This window comes from Monodelphis domestica, chromosome 3 (genome assembly GCF_027887165.1).
Source record: "Monodelphis domestica isolate mMonDom1 chromosome 3, mMonDom1.pri, whole genome shotgun sequence".
Taxonomy (NCBI): domain Eukaryota; kingdom Metazoa; phylum Chordata; class Mammalia; order Didelphimorphia; family Didelphidae; genus Monodelphis; species Monodelphis domestica.
In genome coordinates this window covers 284,044,391-284,066,770 of record NC_077229.1, presented here as the reverse complement: position 1 = coordinate 284,066,770, position 22,380 = coordinate 284,044,391, and positions in this window count along the sequence as shown.

The following is a 22,380-nucleotide window of genomic DNA, read 5'->3' as shown; positions in this document are numbered from 1 at the left end:
TTTAGATAAACAAAAGGTTTAGAATATTAAGGGGAATTGTTTTTTAAATAGGGATGAAAGTTGCTTTTTATATCAGATCTCAAAACATTCTAAAACAGTAAACATCTAAATAATTTACTACTAGTTAAGAACAGAAAGTGAAAGAAAGCCAATCAAAATTATGAGTTAAATGAATATGGTAGACATGTAGAAATACAAACTACTGTCTGTAGGACTCTCTTTTATAGAATATTCTGGGAATGCTTGAAGCAGTTAGAGAGAAAATATATATATATCTCAGAATCTTACATTTTAACAAAACAAACTTCAAAAGGATAAGCTATCTAAATGTACAAGATCACTTTTTAAAAAATAAAAGGAAGAGTGAAATATATACCTTTTACTGGCACAGTTGTCGAAAATTCCTAAGTTAACAAGGGGTAGAGGAGATTGGAAAAAGCAAAGTATATTATTACAGAAATTTAAAATTAAAAAATATTTTAACCAAATCAATTCAGCTAGATTAAGAGAAACTCTTAAGCAAGTCTTCACACAAACTTTTTATGGAACATTTCTGATTAATGTTTGATATTTGAGTAAGACTCATTGCCCAAATGTAGGTAAAAAATACAAATTACTTTTCAAAAGAACTGCAAATTATGAACACTTTTTGAGTAACTACTCAAAATCCATTGTAGAGAAATGCAATTTTAAATATTTTTTCTTCACACATAAAAATTTTAAAAAGTGTTAGATAAACACAGTGCTATGACAAATATTTTATTATTTAAAAAATCTTACCTTTTGTCTTAGAATTGATTTTAAGTATTGATTCTAAGGCAGAAGAGTAGAAGGGCTAAGCAACTGGAGTTAAGTGACTTGCTCAGATTCATACCACTAGGAAGTTAATCACACCAGATTTAAGCCCAGATCTTCTAGACTCCAAATATAGTGCTCAATCCACTGTGTTATCTAGTTACCCTTGACTAATAAATTATTAATAGGTTGTAAATTGTTCAGACTACTTAGAGAAAAATGAGAAATTATGTGAGAAATGTTAAACAATTACTTACCTTTGACCTAGTTATCCCTCTTCTAAACATAAACATAAAGCTCCAAGGAGAACAAAGACACAACAGTATATATATATATATATATATATATATATATATAGTAGTAGTAGTAGTAGTAGTCTCTCAGAAGCCGAGAATGATGATTATTGTCTTTGTGCATTTTCATCTATGGTGTATAGATGAGTGTGCACAAAGACACTTGTGTGTGAAAGAGATTTAAGTGGAAAAGCTGATGATGATGATGGAAGCCTGGGTCCAGTGGCACGAAAAGTCGTTACACCTGGAGACTTCCTCAGCTGCATTGGATGGCAGTGTTGTCCTTTGTGCTCCAACATGCCCTAAGCACTCCACAGTGCTTTGCTGTGTCGCCCTCTCAGCAGTTGAACCTTTTTATTGGTTTCTTCCGTCTGTTCAGCCGAAGCAGTCTTCACATGCTGGGTGAGCAAAGCCCTGGTTCACCAGGAGTCGAAGACTGATGATGTTAATATCAGTTTGTGAAAGCAAGGAAGTGGAAATAAATTAAGCACCATTAATTGGAGAATGGCTAAAAGTTATAGTATAAAAATGTAAAGTGACAAAAATAATTTAATAAATAGGTAATTAAAATGGTACATATGAATAGTTCAGAGACTCTTTGGAGAGACTTGTCTAAACTAAAACAACAAAAAAAAAACAGAAAAAATGAAGAAGTCATATGAAAAGGACTCTATAAACAAAACTATGATTAAAAATTTGAGGGAAAAAACTTTAAAAATCCATATGAAGCTAAATTTATGAAAAATCTTGATTGCATAGTACAAATAATTAAATATGCTTCCTATACTTGTTTAAGAGGAAATAACTAAATATTTTATCATTATCAAGCATAAGGTATCTGAAGGTAAATTTTGCTTAATTGTGCATTTTTTAATGTTTAGCTTAATAATTTATTAGTAATGGAGGATTATTTTGGATAATCAAGATATTGTGGGATAGACATTAGATGAAGAATAGACAACAATTAAACAGAGAAAATAAAGAATCATAAATTCACTGGATTGGAAAGGCCATTCAAGACCATGCCATGCAATTAAAATATTATCTGCAACATAAGGAATTACTAATTATGTCTTTTAATTGATCAGTAATGCTCAATTCTTTATAAATAAATTTGAGGTATTCTTGGCAAAGATTGTCATTTCTTTCTTTACCTGAGGAAATTCTCCACAGATAAGGAAACTGAGATAAACAAGATTAAGTGAGTTGCCCAGGGTTTCATTGCTAATAGTTTGAGTCTAAATTTGAACTCAACTCTCTTGACTTTAGGATCAGTATTTTATTCACTGCATTACCTACATGACCCTAAGTATATACTAATAGAAAATGCAAAAATAAAAGATGATGTTATCATTTCTCAATTCTACTGTTCATAAGTTACAACTGTTTACCCTTCCTGAATATTACTTAAAATATTTTTCTTATTACCATTAAGTTAAAATAACCATAACTGAAATTTATATAATGCCTTAAAATATACATAATACTATTCAAACATTATTTTCCTTGAACCTCACAGTAAGCTTATGAATGAAATGAAGTGACTTACCTATATTCATTACAAGTAAAAATATCAGAGATTTGAACCCAAGCTATTCTTACTCTAAGACCAGCACTCTATCCAATAAGCCATTTTGGAAAGGTAAATTACAAATTCTTCAGTTTTATATTTAAAGGCAGTCACAATCAACTTCCTACTTAACTTTTTCAGATTTATTTACTATTCTTCACTTTCATGTATTCTCTTCCCCAGCCAAAGTGGCCACTTAACTCTTTGTCAAACTTAATACTTCATGCCATACCTCCATAAATTGGAATATACAGGCAGGCAGTCCCACCACGTATATATATATATATATATATATATATATATATATATATATATATAGCATCTTTGTTCCCAGAAGGAGACAAATTTGCAGGATACTGTCTCCAATATACAAAAAGAATTTCATTGTCTCTCTCCCTCCACGTTTCTGCCTCAGTCTTCCTTTGCTTCCGTCATCATAGCTACATTTCCTCACATTCTGTGTGAAACCCTTCCTGGCCATCCTTAATGTTAGGCCCTTTATTGTGAAAAAGCCTTCACCCTACTCTTCACAATTTTCTTGGATCTGTCTTCTTTTACATGATTATTTGAAATTTATTTTCCCTATTAGATTGTGAGCTTTTTGCAAGTAGAGATGGTTTTATTCTGTTTTGTTTTGGCCTTTCTTTGTATCATAGCACTTAACAGATCATGACACATAAACACTTACTAAATGTTAGAGGATCAATTAATAACATATTTGGGAAAACTGGATGCACAGTATTGTGGCAGTAGGGGCACAATGTAAGAAGCACATGTGATCAAGGCAGTTTACCCCTCCAGTGTTTTAATTTTATTTTAATGTATTTTAATGAGTATTTTAATGTATTTTCTCTGCTTGTGGAAGCCTCACATACTTTGCTTCTTGAATGCTAATGATAGTTCTCTAGGCAAATCCTCCACTAGTTTATACTCTGAAGCTCCTTCCACCCTCAAGTTGCTACCTCTCTATCTCTCTTTGGCTAGATAATGACTAGATCTCTGATGGCAAAACTTTTAGAGGAGTGCTGCCCCTCCCTAGACCATCTGCTCTGCCCCTCCCCCCACCCAGAGGGAAGAAGTGCTTCCATTGGGCTGCTGGGAAAAGGGGCGGGAGCAGTGAAAAATGTCCTCAGAGAGTGTAGAGAGGGGAGGGGAGTGGTCTGAGCTCTCTGCTCCTCTCCAACTCTGCCACCTGTGAGCTGCCTACCTGACCCACTGTGAGCTCTCATTGGTCTACTGGGCAGAGGGCAGGGGATGTGGAAAAAATGTCATCAGACATGGTGGAGAGTGGGAGGGGAGCAGCTCTGCCAGAGTCCAGATACCTTTCTAGTAAGGAAGTGGGGGGATTGTAGGGGGGGGGAGGGAGGCCTTGTGCCAACAGAGAGTGTTCTATGTGCCATCTTTGGCACCCATGCCATAGATTCACCAATCACCAACAGTGGACTAGATAATGATAAAAGCTTTCTCAACTGTGCCTCAAACTCTTTTGAATTGACTGACAAAATGCTAGATGGAAGATTTCTTCCTGGTAGAGTATTTCATTGCTGAAATCAGAAGTGCTGATGGTAGGGTAGAAATAAACTGAGAATCAGGGCTGGGTACAAGTCTTTCAACTGAAAATCAAATAATACAGATTAAAATCAACAAACATATTATTCTTCTAGCATTCCTTTTTCCAAATTATTATTATTATTACTCAGAATCAATCAATTAACTCAGTAATATACAGATAGTTTCTTTATCTTGTCCTTTTTGGTGTTCTTATAAGGACTTCTAAGTATGGAGCTATTGACCTTATTATATTCTGTTTCTTTTGTTAAAGTGAGATAAAGTAATTTTGGCCAGTTTTCCATTAAGAGATTTTTTTTTCTTCCTGACCTTTCAGAAGACCATAAATTTACTCTAATATAATCCTTTCACTAGGCATCTCTGCTAGTTTGATTTTTGTTCTCCATAGACAATGACTGATTTAGCAATTCAGATTCTTTGATGTTAGTGTTTTCTATTATAGCTCTCTATGCACAAATTATATATTCCTAGGAAGTGAGCACAGAGGACAGTTACACTTGAACAAATAGGAGATAGTAGAAAGCCTAGAGGGCTATTATTTCTTTTTTGGCCACCAATTGAACAATCACATTGCTTAAGGCAAAGCTGTAAGTTATGATGAAATCCACTACATTCCAATTTATATTTAGAGTGATAAGGGTACTTAGAGACCACAAATGTTTATATCTCAATTTGAATAGATTAAGAAAATGGGAATCAGAGAAGTTAACTGATTTATTGGTTAGCTTTTTTTTTTAAAGCTGAGATTCAAAAACAGCTATTATGGCTCTTAATTTTTTGACATTTCAATCCATAAAATTGTCATATAATTTCTTAACCTTATCTTCCATCTTAGAGTCAATATTGTATATCAGTTCCAAGCCAGAAAAGTGGTAAGGGCTAAGCAATGGAGGTTAAGTGACTTACCTAGGGTCCCATTGCTAGGAAGTGTCTGAGGTCAGATTTGAACACAGAACATCCTATCCCTTGGCCTGGCTCTCAATCTACTGAGCCATTTAACTGTCCTCTACAATTCTGATGTAATTTGACACAGAATTAATCAATTAAATAAATTGGGGCAGCTAGGTGACAGTGAATCAAGTGAAGGCCCTGAAGCCAGTGGGATCCAAGTTCAAATCCAAACTCATTTACTTGCTTTGTGACCCTATACAAATCACTTAATCATCCTTGACTCAGTTTCCTCATCTCTTAAATAAGCTAAAGAAGTAAATGGCAAACAACTCCAGTATCTTTCCCAAGAAAATCCAAAATTGGGACTTGAAGAATCATATATAACTGAAAAACAGCAACAACAAATGAATGAAGGTAATGTGAAGTAGAAAATATTGTGATTAGTTGATGAGAAATTTGGGAACTATAGCTACTATTAACAGAAATAAAAAAGGGAAAAATAATACTTCATAGTGAAAGATGAAAGCCCCTATACTCCTATCATCACTTTTCTCAGGTCCACTATGTTTCAGCCAAACAAATTATTAAGAACTGCCCTATTTTCTTAGTTCTAAATTACTGAGGATATAATTTCTTCAGAGTAAGGGCAATTTAGCAGAAGTCTGGATCCAAAGATATTTTGATCATTACCAAAATATTTACATGATTATATCAATAGATGTAAAATTGACAAAATATAATATTAATGCTAAATTCCATTGAAAATATATTTTATATAAATTTTAAATAAGAGGCTTTTTTATCTGGGGGGAAATATCACTTCTCTCACTCCCTCCCCACTCCCAATACCTGCCCTTCCCTCAGTCTTGAGTCAGTTAAGTTTGTTAATAAGTTTATTGTAACAACAGGGATAAAGGATAAAGTTGAATGTCTGGTAAATTGGGGTCAGTAGGGAAGAGGGAAAAAGGGATCCATAGTTGTTTAAAATCTTCCCCTCAAAGTTAGGTAACCCAGGTTTGGTGGCCTGAGCTCCTGAGAGGTTCAGAGTGTTGACCCCCTGGCTTTGACCTAGCACAGCAGGGGTCCCCAAATTCAGGATAAAGGGAAATTGGGATAAATCTTCTTGTGGACTCCTTTTCTCTCCAATTCTCTGTCCACTTGCTGGTTTGGGAAGATGGAGATCAGATTCAGGGAAAGGAAAGATTTCTGAGATTGGGATCCAGTTAAATATTGACCTTCTCCTCAGAAGGTCTCCAGTCAAGAGAGAGCAGACCAACTGACTCCTCCTGGGTTGTTGCTTTCCCAAGGTTCCAAATCCCTCTCTGCCCATCACCCCTTGCTGCTGTTGGAATCTTTGCAGTTCTTCAGGCTTTTCCATTTCCCAAAGTGTCTGGGTTTGTCTCTTTCACATATACAAGAAAAAGGAACCATCCAATCAATTTACTATCCAGTAAATAAATTATTGAATAGCATTAAAAGAAGTTTTAAGGAGAAGAAATAACAAGATAACTGCAATGAAAAGATCAAAATGATATAAATCACTAGAAATATTAAAAATATAAATGTAAAAATGTCTGATTTTCTTCCTGACATTCACCATATTTGCAGAAAGATGATTTTTTTAAAAAATGCAAATTTTTGGGTGAGCTGTAGAAGGTCAAGCACATTGTCACACTCTTGGTGGAGCTCTATATTGATCCAATAATCATGGAAAGCAATTTGGAACAGTATCTAAAATTATGCAACATCTTTATTGTAGGATTTGTAGTAATTTGTATAATACCACTACTACTATAATACCATGTAAAGGCCTTTTGTGGGAAGGGAAATACATTCAGTATGCATGTGTGTGTATTTGAAAAACAAAGAGAGAGAGAAACTTTTTGTTTAAAAAAAAAAGAAGTGACCATCAGTTTTAGAAGGGAATGGTATATGAAGGTAAGGGAATATTATTGATTGGTAAGAAATAGTAAAAGGAAGAGATTCAGAAAAACTTGGAAATTTTCCATGAAATGATGCAAAATGACTTCAGAAAAACTAGGAAAACAATTAATAGAACAATTGTTATGGTATAAAAGAAAACAACTTAAAATGACAACTTTGATTTGACTCATTGATACATAAGAAAATTGCAAAAGAAACATTTTAACTATACTTATTTTTTTATAAATGAAAGCTTCTATTTGAAAAGGGGAAGTTGTAGGAAATGATTTGGTAGGTTGTGATTTTAATGCCAAAAGAGAAAAGAAAAGAGTTTCAATGGTAATTATGAAAAATACAAAGAGCATAAGGAAGTAGAGAAGGGACAAAGAAAACTATATTTTTGTTACTCTTTTAAAAAATCAAATGTGAACTTCTAAAAAACCAACCTCTTGGTATTATAAATTTATACTCATTTAATTATCTTTTTGTTGTGTATATTTCTTTGTAAAATATTTGTTCATGTTTATTAAGTTTATGATAAAAAATAAAATGTAAAAAATCAGAAAGCTTTGACAAATGATATAAGTATATGTATGTATATATGTATACATGCAAATATATGCAATATGCATATCCTCTATTGGTATGGTTTTCATATTACTTTTAATTTACCATAGAAAAAGAAAAAAAAAGGTGTGCTCTGAAAAAGGAAATAATATTACCCCAAATTGCTGATAATCTGATCCAATTTGAGTACTATTCCACCATTGTTTATGTTCCATGAAGAAATGAATAGCAATTCTAAAAATCATTCATGTTTGAGATCTCCTAATGTACATTTAATAACTCTCACTGTTGTCCTGTGGATGATGAGAAGAATGAATGAAGTCAAAATATAAATTATAGAAAGAAGAGAAGGGGATTTGGAGGAAAAGAGAAAAAAATAGAAAGGCAAAAAGGAAACTTAAATACAGTGAAGATATGAACACCATAGAAGTCCTTTCTCTACTGAAAAGGAAATAATAGTATCTTTATGTGATAAGTTGACATACTTTATGAGCCAAGGAGTGTGAAAGTGACTATACTTCTTGAGCTGCCTAGCTCTCTGGCATTCTCATTCTGAGATGTAGACAAAATTACATTCTGTAGATTCTGTTTTGCACTCTCTTCCAATATTCATGAAAATATTACCTTAGCTGAAGGCATTTTCACATTTAATTTCAAAACTGATCATAGAAACACCTCTAGTCCAATATAAACTCTCAGTTATCTTTCTGTGATCAGGGCACATTCAATACACCTTCAATGTAAGTTTTATCACTAATTTCTGTAGAAATAAGTCAAAGGTGATGAAAGAACATCAGAACAATGATGGGAAAATTTCTTCATTTTATTTCATTGTGACAGGACTCAATGACCCTTTTTTCCTCCATTTTCTTTCCACACAAACGCAGCAAAACACATCTTAGTTCAATTTTCACGATTGTGCAACTACATCCACTTAAAGCATTTTCACTTCCCTGTTCTAATTTAACAATATCTGACTCAAAATAAAAGCACCATTACTATTTCCAGATTGGGCAGGAATCCAACAGATCAATTTGAAAGAAAAAAAAAAAACAGCAAAACATATATAAGAAGATTAGCATGACATAAAATGGACAGGACATTCTGCTCATTAGGTATCTGGGAGAAATTTAGCTTTGTATTTATCACAGCAAACTTCATAGCAAGTAGCTTTATCCCTTTAACTACTATGAAGTGAACAGCATAGAAATAAATATCAATTTTACCAAAACGAAGATGTCAGAACAAAAAGCGTACTTGACATTATAGAAGCAGTTATTGATAAACTTACCAGAATACCATGTTGGAAAGGGAGAAATAACGTATTCCCTATCCCCATACAAGTTAAGTTATTTGTACCTTAAGAGATTTTGAGTATTCTCAAAACACTATTGACTTTATGAATTAAAGATTCAGGCTGTTGACATCACTTCCTGGATGAAAAATCAGTCAAGGAGATCTCCAAGAGTTCTGTGACCCAAATTGAACAATCTAGGCAATAGATCTACCCTTAATTATATTAACTAGTTGTTCTCAATGTTTATTCTTAATTGAATATCCTTCTCTTATGGCCAATTCAATCTTCTTTTGTTACCTGTTGAATGATCTATAAATGTTTCAATATTAAATTATCAACAAACTGGCCTGAGTCAGTTGCTTCCTCTGTCCATTCCTACAAGGCTCTTCATCTACTCATATGAGTCCTTTATAGAATATTCATGTTAGAAAGGAACATATAAATCTTCCTGATATAGACCACTCGACCCCTGAATATCTTAATTGCTTATTTTCTCTTCTTCCATATTGAAGAAGGGCTTATACCAGTCATCCTTATTTCTCTGAATTTAACCACTATGATCCATTCAGGTAATTCTTCTCTCTATGCCTGTTGTGCCATCATTTTTCAGCACCCATTTTTGAGTTATTTCCATCTATTAGAATATAAGTTTTCCTGAGGGGAAGGTTTATCTATCTATATCTTTGCTTGTATTTATATCACTAGCACTTAGAATAGAGTCACGTGTGCAGTAAAACCTTAATAAATTAATATTCATCAACTGAGACATTCCCTACCCCTACCCAGTATATATATATATATATATATGTAAATATATATAAATAAATATAACTTATATATATATATATATATATATATATATATAAAACATCTGTCTGTGTTCTCTGTGTACATCAGTGACAAAATAGATAGTTGCCATTCTTGGAGTCAAGCTAGTTCAAATCCAGTCTCAGATACTTACTAGCTATAAGTGCCTGGGTGAAACACTAAAATTCCTGCCTTGATTTCATTGTTTGTAAAATATGAGTAATAACAGGGTTGTTATAAGGATAAAATGATATATTCATAAGGGAATTAGCAAACTTTAAATCACTCCATAAATACTAGCTATCATAATCTTCATTATTTTCAAAATCATCATCAACAAGACTTAAAGAAATCATGAAGAACAGAGAGAATACCTAAAAAGTCTAACTAGGATATTCAAAAAAAGAAATAAGGTTGATAAAACTTAGAGAAGTCTTGTTTAAGATAACTGAAAAAGTCCCCTATACTACCACTCAGTGCATTAGCAGCTTCTCTTCAACTCCACTGGGACTAGTGCATTAGTAGTCTTTAATATTTAGGATTTTGCTTTATTAAAAGGGAAAAATGCTCCAATGATGAGTACTGTTAAGTAATGCCAAGTGAAATTATTATTAAGTTTTATTATTATTACCATTACCAAGTAAAATTATGGAAAGAAATATCATGGAGTTTAAGTTGATTCTTTCTCTCTCTCGCCCCTCCCTCCATATTACTCTCTCTCACAGGCAATAGTCAAGAACCAATGAACTTTGTTATTTTAATCTTTTGTATACCATAGTCCTCATGAGGCCTCTGTAAGTCCTCATTGTAAGGGTTAATAAGATAAATAATCAAAATAAAAGTATGTACAAAGCTCTACCTGTATTATAAAGCGTTCATCATTCAAACTATGGCCCCATTAAAAAGTATATAAAAGTAAAGGAAGAATCATAAATATGTGTTTTCAATTGCCCAGTGTTTGATAGAAACCAAAGATGTTAACCTAGGAAAGAATTGTCTATCCGTGATTGGATTTATCCTTTGTTTAATTAAGAATATCCTACTTCTTGCTTCATTGCTAAGCTAAGGTACTATGTATAATAATAATAATATCAAAAATTTTCAATACATGGCCTAGTTTTTTTTAAACAGTTTACCACTTTTATTACAAGAATTTGATCTTTTGAGTAGAAGAGGATGAATATATTGGTAAATATAGATGATGTAAAAAAGATATGTCTATATCCATGTATCTATCTATCTATCTATCTATCTATCTATCTATCTATCTATCTATCTATCTATCCTTTATCTGAATTCTTTTGTCATTTGGGTGTCTAAAAATTAAATAATCACCTGTCTAGATAACTTGAAAACATGAATTTTAGAACAATACATTATATTATTAAGGTGTCTATGAGTTTCTTTAGAGACCCAATGACTGCTCTATGAATTTTAGGATGCATTCCTACTATTTATATTCATGTTGTAATCTTTCATGAACATTATTCATTGATCAACAAGTCAAAAAGAAAACTGGACATTCCTGTCAAAGATATGAGGCTGTATACAGTCTTTGGAGTAATTTTCAGACAACAAAGAAGCACACCTGATCTTTCTATGCAACATTAATCACTCCCTCTTGCGGCATCAAAACTGTTCCTTTTCTATCTTAAGTGGCAGAAAAAAGGAAATATGCTCATGAGCTGAGTAGAAAGAGAGAGAAATTGTGAGAGACAGAGATACAGAGTTTGAGACAGAAACAGAGACAGTGTGATATATATGGAAATAGAAAGAGACAGAAATTGAAAGAGAATGAAAAGGTGTATTATGCATATAAAATTATTATATAAATTATACAGTTTAATGCAATTATTATATCTGTATTACATAATTACTTACTTGAAAGCTCAATATTTCAGATCCCCTTGATTACTCTGAATTAAGCTTTTCCATATGGGATCATGTATTCATACATGTTGAGATGATGACAAGGTAGTTGGTTTATTGTTTATCTCCTTTCTTCAAACAGGCATATATAATCTTGATTTTATATATTTAGTACAGATGATAAACTAGTAGTACAACTGCAAAGAGAGAAAATCTTATGCTGTTTTTCCCCTTACTTGATAATTTCTCAGGGTTTAATGAAACCACACAGTTATTTGGGAGATATTAGAAGTGAGATTGGCCTACTTACCTGCTGTCCCTTTTGTTATTCCTCCTTTTCTCTATTTTTCTGGAATGTCAGATTTTCTTCAAGACTCAGTTTAAGCTTTGATTTTTCAGGTGGCATTTTTTTCAGGCCTTTTTTCTATTTAAAAATTGATACAATTTTTAATACTAATTTTGAGACAGTTTTCAACCCATGTTCTCTTCTTTACACACTCTCCAAAAGCCAGCAAGTAATATGATATATATTGTATATGTCTTAATATACAGTAAATATTTCCATGTTGTAAAATAGGGAATATATATGCACACAAAGGACATCATCTGTCAATCAAAATGAACATTCCTTTTGGAATGTTACTGGAAAAACAGTTGGAATCAAGCCAACGGTGACCTGGGCTTCTGAGCTTTTGGCTTTGGCTGGTGGCTGATTGTGGAGAAGAAGCTGGGCTTTTGGCTTCTGACAGAGGTGGAGAAGGATCTATTTGTATCTCTGGGACTGGTCTGGCTGATTGACAGAAGAAGAAAGAAGACATACAGTTGTACTCCTATCTCTCTGACTTTGTTTCACATTTTTGAAAGAATTGCCATTTCTCCCAATATCCTCTTAAGCAAGGCTCCCTGTACAGAATAGGGAAAACCCCATCCCTCTTACCTTATCCTCCATCCTTTCTGCTTTCCTCAATAAGCCTTTACTTGAGTTAAGGAAGAGAAAAGAGTATTTTCTTTAAAACATCATAGTTTACACTGAGTGATTTATAGGAGAAAGAAAGAAGGGGTGGGGAAGCAGAAAGGCTTCTGAAGAGGGGAGGAAGGGAGATTGAAGATGAAGGAAAAATGGGAGGTATAGGGAGGAAGGGTAGGCAAACCTTGATCCATTAGTTATCTAGAATAAATCGATATACACCCTCAAAATATCTATCAATTACAATGCCCATCATGTTACAAAAGAAGACACATATTTCCTACACTAGAGAAAAATCCATGGAAGAAATTCAGATAGCCTTTCCTATTTCCAACAAGTTCCTTACTTCTTTACCTTCTAAATTTTAGTCCTCATATTACATTTGTATATGTCTTGTGGGTAGGTATTAGTGTACAAATACTAATGATGTAAAATGGGAATATTTGTTGATTCACTTACATTTTAAATATTTTGGGACTAAAAGAAAAAGTTATTTTACTTCTTCATTTATGAATGCTTAATATATGTATATATATATATATATATTTGTTAACTAATTATTGATCAACTCCAATGTAAGATTGGGTTAATTAAGGAATCAGCAAGCCAAAGATAATATCTCATGAGAAAAATCTGTTTTCTAACAGTGCTACTAAATAAAAGTGAGCTATATAATATATTGTGGATGTGTATTTTACCCCATATATACAAATTCTAAAACAATCAAATGTAAAAATACAGTATATCAGAACTTTGCATATGAACTTACATATGAACTACCCCTTAAGGGAAATCAGCTTTCTTTTTATTGTATAACAGAATGTTAAATTTAAAATACACTTAAAACATTGTCATCTTTTCTCTTTTAATCCTTGATAACTTATCTAAATATCTCTTCAAATTCAATGCCCTTTCATTCACATCATATTTTTTCTTGCTTCATTTTCAGTGATTTTTGATGTTTTATCTCCCTAGTTAAAATGAAAGCCTCCTTTTTAATAAACCATTCATTATGCTCATCACATGTATATTTGATGTAAATTTATTTATCCTAATTTTTCCTGTTCTCACTCTCTTTGGTGAATTTTTTACATTCTGCTTCATTTTTCCTTTGTCATCTCAAACCTGTCACTACCTATATATTACTTAATTCTTCCCTTTACAATGTTATTGTTCCTAATATCTCTTTAAATTCTCTCCCCCCAATCCTGAGGCCAGATTTCTTTTCATGCATTCATTTTCTTGTCTTCCTAATGATCTCTCTCTCTCCTTCTTTTCCTCCTTTTTCTAAAATTGTTATTCCTTAATTTTAAAGCCTCAGCATATTAACCATACGTAAAATAATTTTCTTTTTTAAGATTTCTACTTCAGTTGTTAGATAGAGTCATGTCATTTAAGATGACAAAGGGGGCAGGTCTAAATTCCCAACCAGTGAAAGTGAAATAGGTATATTTTCTAAAATGTCTAGGAAAATATTCTCACTACCAGTACTCAAGTATAGCTTCCAAGGAGAAATATGGGGGATGTAAGAAGCTATAAGGGACAGAGGGGAGAGATCAACTGTTACAAGTAAAACTACTTAAATTACTCATCAATATACCTCAATTCCACCACAGTTAAAAATATCTCATTAGCTAATGGAAGATGAGAGCTGGTTAAACATTTAATCTCTAAAGATAAAAATAGTTTTGTCCTACAAAACAAGTGAGATGAAGACAGAGCTAATGAGATAGTTTCTCTTTTTAATTAGCTCGTTAAAACACATGCCTGCACACACATATACACACAAACCTCAAATGAGTTGCAAGTTATTAAGACTGTTTTCAGAAATACCTCATGGTCTTTTACCTAGAAATCAGACCTTTAGTATTTGTTCTAAATTGTCGTTTAACACCCTAATCTTAAATAGTTACTCCTTCTTGCTAAATACATGTACCCCCTCATTTTGTCAAGCTTTGTGCTAGCTCATGGGAACTTTTTCACTTAGCTTCAGTTTTCACATGAGGAGAAGTAAATTTGTAGTAACTGCAACCATCTAAAATGTAAGAGAATTGAATAATCTCTTAGCAAATGAATTCTATTAGCGAACATCATCATCATCACCTTTTATAGAGGATGTACCAAATTTAGCTTTTAAAGTTTAAAACTTCATTAAATCTTTTGGGACATAATAAAAAAGCTCTTCATAGAAATCATCTCATGTATACTTAATAACTTTGTTAGGTAGTCTTTATTTTTATACTCTATCATGGTCATATCACATTGGGAGTATTTTATTATTTTGACTACTTTAGGAAGGATGTTGATTAGCTGAAGGGTGTCCTGGAATTGATATCACCTAGCTGCCTGAAGATACTTTTTTTAATTAGATAGCCACTGAAGTTCCACGTTCTAAGGAAATGATGGTGAACCAATGGCATGAGTGCAAAGATGGCAGACAGAGCTCTCTCTGTGGGCAAGTGGTCACCCTCCTCCTTTCCCCAGTTCCTTACTAAAAAGGCAGAGAGACTATGGTAGAGCTGCTCCCTTTCCCCTAAAAGGTTCCTCTAAAAGGTTCACTATCATTGTTCTAGGGAAATGATCAGACTGAAGTAGCTCTACAGGGCTAATTGTAAAATTTTCAGTTTAAGAATTTTCACCTCAGAAATAAGTAAATATTACAACTTAAAATGTAGATTAAACTTAAAAGCATGTAATATATTTTAAAGAGCTGGTCTGTTAAACATTTATCAGCAGACATATATATATATATATATATATATATATATATATATATATATATATAACTGTAAAATTTCTATGGGCTGTGGCTACTTATACAAAGATTCAAATAAAAATCTAGTCATATTGTTCACCTTATTTGGCTCAACCCTTTTTTGCTCACAGATCAACATATAGAGTAGGTAGCATAACTATGATTTCACCATTTCTCAAATAGTAATAACTGTTATTATTACTCTATTCCTTATGGCATCAGAGAGGCAACCTGGAATTTCAAAAGCAATTCCAATACAATACATTATCCACTAGCAGTCACTAACAAAATGGAAAAAGTTTTCCATTTAAATTTAGAGAGATACATCACCAAGGGGGTTTGCCAATAGCGAACAAAACTGTATACACACATATACACAAAAATACAAAGGTACTTATATATGCAATGAATATATACATATCCATACATATATAGGAGAGTCCTGTATCTATTGAGGATATGTTCCAAGATCTATCATGGATGGCTGAAACTATGGAGAAAAGTGAACACCTACTGATTCCATATATAACATTATTTTCTTATGGATTTCTATGCATAATAAAGTTTACATGTAAGTGAAACACACAGTAAAGCATTGCCAATATTAAATGCAATAATAATGAAGTACATGGTACATCATTATACAGTGTTGTACTCACTCTATTGAGTAGTATGAGTGTTCAAGAGAGCTAGTACTCCTGGTATTGGGGTTTGTCCCTTTCAGAGCTGCTCACCCACCTTTGGTGTCCAATATGGCACATAACTTTCACTTGTGGCTCAGAGAAGCTATAGCATGTACCCATCCCCATAAACCATCTTGGCAGATGACCTAAACCAACTTGAGAGTAAACATTGGGCCACAAACCACTGGTGAGTTGACAGGGGTATTTATACCAAGCATGTGAAAACTTGGCCCAGTATAATGGGCGGATAACAACAACTTGTTACATGGCTATGGAGGCAGAGGAATTAGGCACTGTGGATCACTTAGAGCTTGGTCAGGAGTCAGAAATGATGAGGACATTTATAGCATTGTAGGCCATCACCAGTCCTCTGGACTTTTGCCTTGCCAATGGATTTTGATGACCCTGGAAGACAAAGCAAAGCTGATGACTTTGTGAAACCCTGCCTCACTTAAAATCATTTTTTCCTCCCATAGTTAGTCACAGATAACTAAATTATGAGGCACTAAATCATAAGATATAATCAACATTTGTATATAAATATATAACTCTCTATATAGATGTAGATATTTATATCAATATTAAAATAGATATCTATCTGTGAATGCATCCATATGTAATGAACTTACAAGTATATATGTGTATACATTATATCAGTGTATACTTTGACTTTCTCTTTGGGTGCACTATCTGTCTGGCCATTGTTCTTGTCCTTAATCTGGTCTAACCCATTTGCCTTAATAAATTCCTCAAACATGTTCTTAATAACATTTTCTAAATTAGTATCCACCACCATTATATTTGCTGTCCTTTGGGGGATTACAAATCTATAGATGTTCTTCAAATAAGTCAGTGCTTGAATGGCCACCATGGAGATGATATAAATTTGAGTCATAGTGTGCCAAAGGACAGTTATTTTGGAGTGGCCATGAGCCATGAGCTCATACCACATGAGTAGTATGAGCATCATGGTGTTGCCCAGGTATTCCACCGAATCAACTATCATGGTGGTCATTTTACTATAGAGGATGTTATAGATCCAGTAAGCCATAAAGGCTGCCAGCACAACTACCCCACAGAGCACTTGCTCAAACATTTTTATGCTGTTTCTTAGGGATTGGAAGGTTCAGACTTTTAGGGGTGCCAAACTGTAATAAATTATATTTGAGGGTATATTTGATGGATAATAGATAACTAATAGATCAGGTAGTTATCTTTCTTTTGCCTACCCTCCTCCCTTTTATACTTCCCTTCCTCTCTTTCCAATCTCCCTTCCACCCCTCTTCTTCCCTTCAGTTTCCCCTTCCCCCTTCTTCTTCAGCCTACTTCTAAGTCACTCAGGGTGTTCTAAGATGTTTCATAGGAAAAACTCTTTTCTCATCTTTATCTCAAGTATGGGTTTATTGGGGAAAACAGAAAAGATGGAGGATCAAGTAAGAGGGGTGGGATTTCCCTATTATCTACAATGAGTGTTAGGTTGAAGGATATTGGGAAAAATGGCAATTCCATCACTAGCATGAAACAGAGCGGGTCAGAGAGAGACATATGGACTATTGTCATTCTTTCAAATCAGTCAGGCCACCTCCAACTTGATTATCCCAAGTTCCAGAGATAAACCCAACTTCTTCCTTCAGGGTCACTACCATCAACCCCAAGACTTCAAAACAGTCACCATTGGCTTGGATCCAAAGGGCTTTTCCCTGTAACATACCAAATGGAATTTTCCTTTGATTGGCAGCTGACCCATCTCCAGCTTTTGTCCTTTGCATGCATTTTCTTATAATTTCTCTCTTCTCCACAGCACTATATATCATAACTAAGAATATATTCATGAGTAAAATATTGGTTTTTAAATTGTAAAAACAAAGTACAAAAACATTTGATAATTGAGGAAACCAAGTCTCAGAGAAGGTACATGACTTCCCTAATATTACAAAATGTTTTGATGGTAGCTAGAACACGAAATCTGCTTCTTAGGAGTTGATACCTTTTGTTCCTTGAACCATCATTAGTTCTTATGGTTATTTTTTACTCAGTGTAGAAAGGGGAATATAGTACTGAAATGCCTTTGACTAGATGTTGACATAATTGTGAGGTTACTAATAGTATAGAAAAAATTTTTAATTTTGTGAATTATAATCAATTATGTTTCTTCTAGATAAATGCACTTAGCCAGGGACTCTAGCAATAAAATCACAATTCTTAAAAAAAAGTCATTAAAATTCTTAATTTAATAAAATATAGATATAAGGATATGGAATTATATATATTTTCAATATTAGTGTATGTATATATTACTTTTCTAAAAAGAATGTTACACATGGGAAGTTTCTATTCTTGGAAATTTAAAATAGTATTTAAAGTCCAATGTTGTTAAATTAACACCTACCTTTCTGATCTTAATATATACTAACACCTCTTTATAACCATATAATCCAATCAAATGAAATTCCTAGTCTTCACTGAATTCAATATTTGACTTCTGACATCAGAATTCATATAAGATGTTCTTTTCTATTATTTGGACTGAAATGACCTCATTCCTCAATTTGCTCACTCAGATTACATGTTATCTTTTAAGGCACAAATTAGATGCTACCTACCTCTTTTATGAACTCTTCCATGACATTTTACCTTGACCTGAGATGATAGCATCTTCTTCTTTTTCAATTTTCCTTTTGCTTTGATTATTTATGTACATGTTGTGTCCCTCCAGTAGAATACACAATTCTTGAGAACAGACTATTCCCTAGTGCCTACAACAGTGCCTTATATGGAATTGTTTTTTTTTAATAATGCTTGTTTAATTGTGTTATATTAAATTTTTACTGAGCATTACCAAGAAAACTTAATAATAATAATGGAACCACATCTACTGAAAATATGAATCAGAAATAGGAGGCAAGAGTTCTAATCTCACTGTTCCACTGATGCCACTTTCCATATTTGTGAATTTATGCGAGTAACTTCACATTTTGGGACTGTTTCCTCTTCTTTAAAATGAGATGTTCTCCACAGACTGTTTTAAATCTAACAAAGCATTCCCTATTTTGCTCATGTCATGCTCAATTTTTCCTTGCATTATAAATGGTCACACTCAGATTGAAGAGCTTACCCCACCAATGTCATGAAAATCAATGTGCTGTCCTGGAAAGTATATTGTACTGGGAGTCAAAACTCAAGATTGTCACCTTTAAGGTATACCTTAATTCTAATAGTCCATGATTTTATAAAACTATCTTTTTTTTTATTCTATACCATTAGGACTACAGTGGTACATAGACTGAATTTAGGGAATAAATGTATGCCCGCTGCAAAAGGAATTGCTTCATTTCTGAAATGGGAAAAATTGCCTTCATTATTGTTAAGATTAAAATTTTGGGAACTGAGGCAGGTAGAATTTAGTTTTTCTCTGCAAGGAGTATTATTTTTATGAGGTTTATTAAAGGTCAAGGGTTAAAGAAAATACAAGCAAGAGAAGCACGTGCTAGGTGGGCCATGAGGCCCACCCAAATTTCACTCACATCATGAGATGCATCTATTTGCCAGGGGAGCCAGGAAGAGAAGAGACCTTGCCATGGACAGAGACCCTTTAAATAATGATTTTGCTCTTGGCCCAGGTGAGAATTCAGTGAGATTACAAAGCATTCTGGGGAAGTGGAGCAAGGACTTCTGGGGATTGAAGTCCTGGATTCGAGTCCATTTTTACATTCCTTCATTTGATTCTCTGGGAAGAAGGACTTCCCCATAGGATCATAAAAACATAATCAATTTAAAGATTACAATAATTTGAGGATAAGAGAGAAAAAAAAAACAATAATTATTGAATGTATTGACAAAAAGCCAGTTAGGGGGCAGTCCCCTTTGGCATGAAAGTATATATACAAATAAATGTTTAATCAACTACACCCAAAGTTCATTTTTGTGCAGCTTGTGTTCTGGAGGCTTCTTCATGGTGTCTTCTCCAACGGTTCAGTCTCTGTATTCAGAGAGGTAGCATCTTTCTTTACCTAAAATTCTTCTCAAAAGGAATTTAAACTTTGTAATTTAAAATAATGATATATTTTTACATTATCATAGTAGAATGCATTATCTATAAACTTCTGTAGAAATGCACAGTATTATTACTGGAAACACTAAGGAATCTGGGAACTTTCTTTTTAAATGTGGTCTGAGAAGTAAATTCCCTTCTTAGACATGAATGAATGCAATCATTCTTGCCTTTTTTTTCTTTTTAAAATGTTTTATTGTTTTCCATATTATGAACTGAAACAGTTTTTAATAATCATTTTCTATTTTGCTATCCATGTTATCTCCCACTTTCCTTTCCTTTTCCTCTCCAAATAGACAATTAATATGATAAAATTATATATTAGTTATATTACAATGCATATTTCCATGTCTTCTCTGCGTTGAAAAATTACACATATTGTTTATACTAGAGAAAAATTTAAGGAGGGAAAAAAAGTGAAGGTTGGTATGGTTGATGTTTTATTCAGACTCTGTCAGTTCCTTCTTTGGTGGTGGATAAGCTTCTCATCATGAGAGCCCTGGAGTTGTTCTGGGTTTGTGCATTATTGATAATAGGTATCATTCCCACTATATCATCATATACTATTGTTGTTACTGTGTATAATGCTTTCCTGATTCTGCTGTCTTCACTTTGTATCATCTCTTCATATAACTCTTTTCTGGACTTTTTGTGATTGTCTTGTTTTCATTTCTTAAGGCATAAGAGCATTCAATTACAATCATATATCATAATTTCTTCAGTTTCTACTTCTTGACACCACAAAACCAATTCTTTATGTCTTCATAGATACACAACACAGAACTTTTCTCATATATCTTGTTTTATTATTACATTCAATAACAGCATTATTTTGAGAAGGGAAACATAGGGTTTCTTTTCTCTTCTGGAAAGAGCTCGGGCTTCTTCCTCAATATTTGCCTGATATTATTCTGAAGACTTATCAATATTTCAAATTATTCTCAATCACGGTGAGCAAGTAACATCCAAAATTAAGATGTAAAATATTCCTGCCAGGCAACTCTGCAGTTAACAGGCCACTTATGCTCATTGGAATATAAATGATCCAGACACTTTCTATTATTTTGCCATCCTCATCATGAGACTTTATGCCCATATCTCAATACATTCAAGTGTAGTTGGAGTTCATTTCAATTGCTCCACAAAGTCTTACCAAATGAAAATGCCTTTTAGGATTTGCAGCTAAATGGGTCCCTTTGCAGCTTTTCAAAAAGTTGATGGGAATAAAATTAGTTTCTTCCAATTGGAGACATCCAGTGTGCCTCTTCTAAGTACAGTTCACATAAATGATTGAAATTTAATTGCGCCTTTCGATGGACCAAATAGTGTTATTGTTACTGACACCAAAAGTATTCTGACACCAAAGTATACTGACACCAAAGATTCCAAATCATTTTACAGAATATTTGTCTTAGGAGAGTCTGACACAAAATTTCAAAACTAATTTCTATCAAAATATAGTTACTATTTAGGGCATGTAGGAAAAGCTAATTTTGTTCTTGGAAATTTGCCAAGTGCAATCTTCATATTGCTGCATTTTGTAAGAGAAGAATGAATTCACAGGATAAAAAATGATGAATTGTGCAGAGCTATGTTTAAGGTTAGAACAAACATTGAACTTGTGATTTTATAGACAATTTTGGCATGTGCTCAAAATAAAACAAAGGATGCTTACTAATTTCCTTGACAAGAGAATAATATTGGTTATAAATGTTTAGGAAAGGTAGGGCAACATGATCCCCAGGAAGCTTATGTCCTGTACTCATTGTTCTCTGCCATAATCATATATGCTTACAATGGGGTCAAGAGTTGGGTGAAAAACAGGGACTTTTCAAGATAAATAATATCATCTGCCTTAGAGAATAGAGGCTTAAGGCCAAAGCAAATATTACCTAAAGGAAAGAGAGGATATTTTTATGTGAAGCAGGTTGAGTTATATAATTTTCATTCTTTGACAAAAGAAAGCATGAGCTCATTTGCAGATATCTTCCCTTTTATTTTTCTTAGAATCAGACTTAAAAATGTACTTATCCAGGAGACATGTTTATAAAGATCACTGAGAAGGTTTAAAAATGTCATTAGTCTTGATTCTGTTACTTTAGATAATTTCACTAAGTATTTTTCCATTCCTTTGGCATAAGGAAAATGACTTCTGACTTGGTAAAAACATAATATATAGATAGCAAACAAAGGATATTTCTAATAACCAATTGATGTCTGAGGTATCTTTGATCTGAAATATCTAAACATTCTGGTGACCCCAGTATAGGACATCCCTTTGTAAAGTCTACCCCCTTTTTCCCTAGTTGCATTGATCCTGGATGCTGAGTTTTATATAGGAGA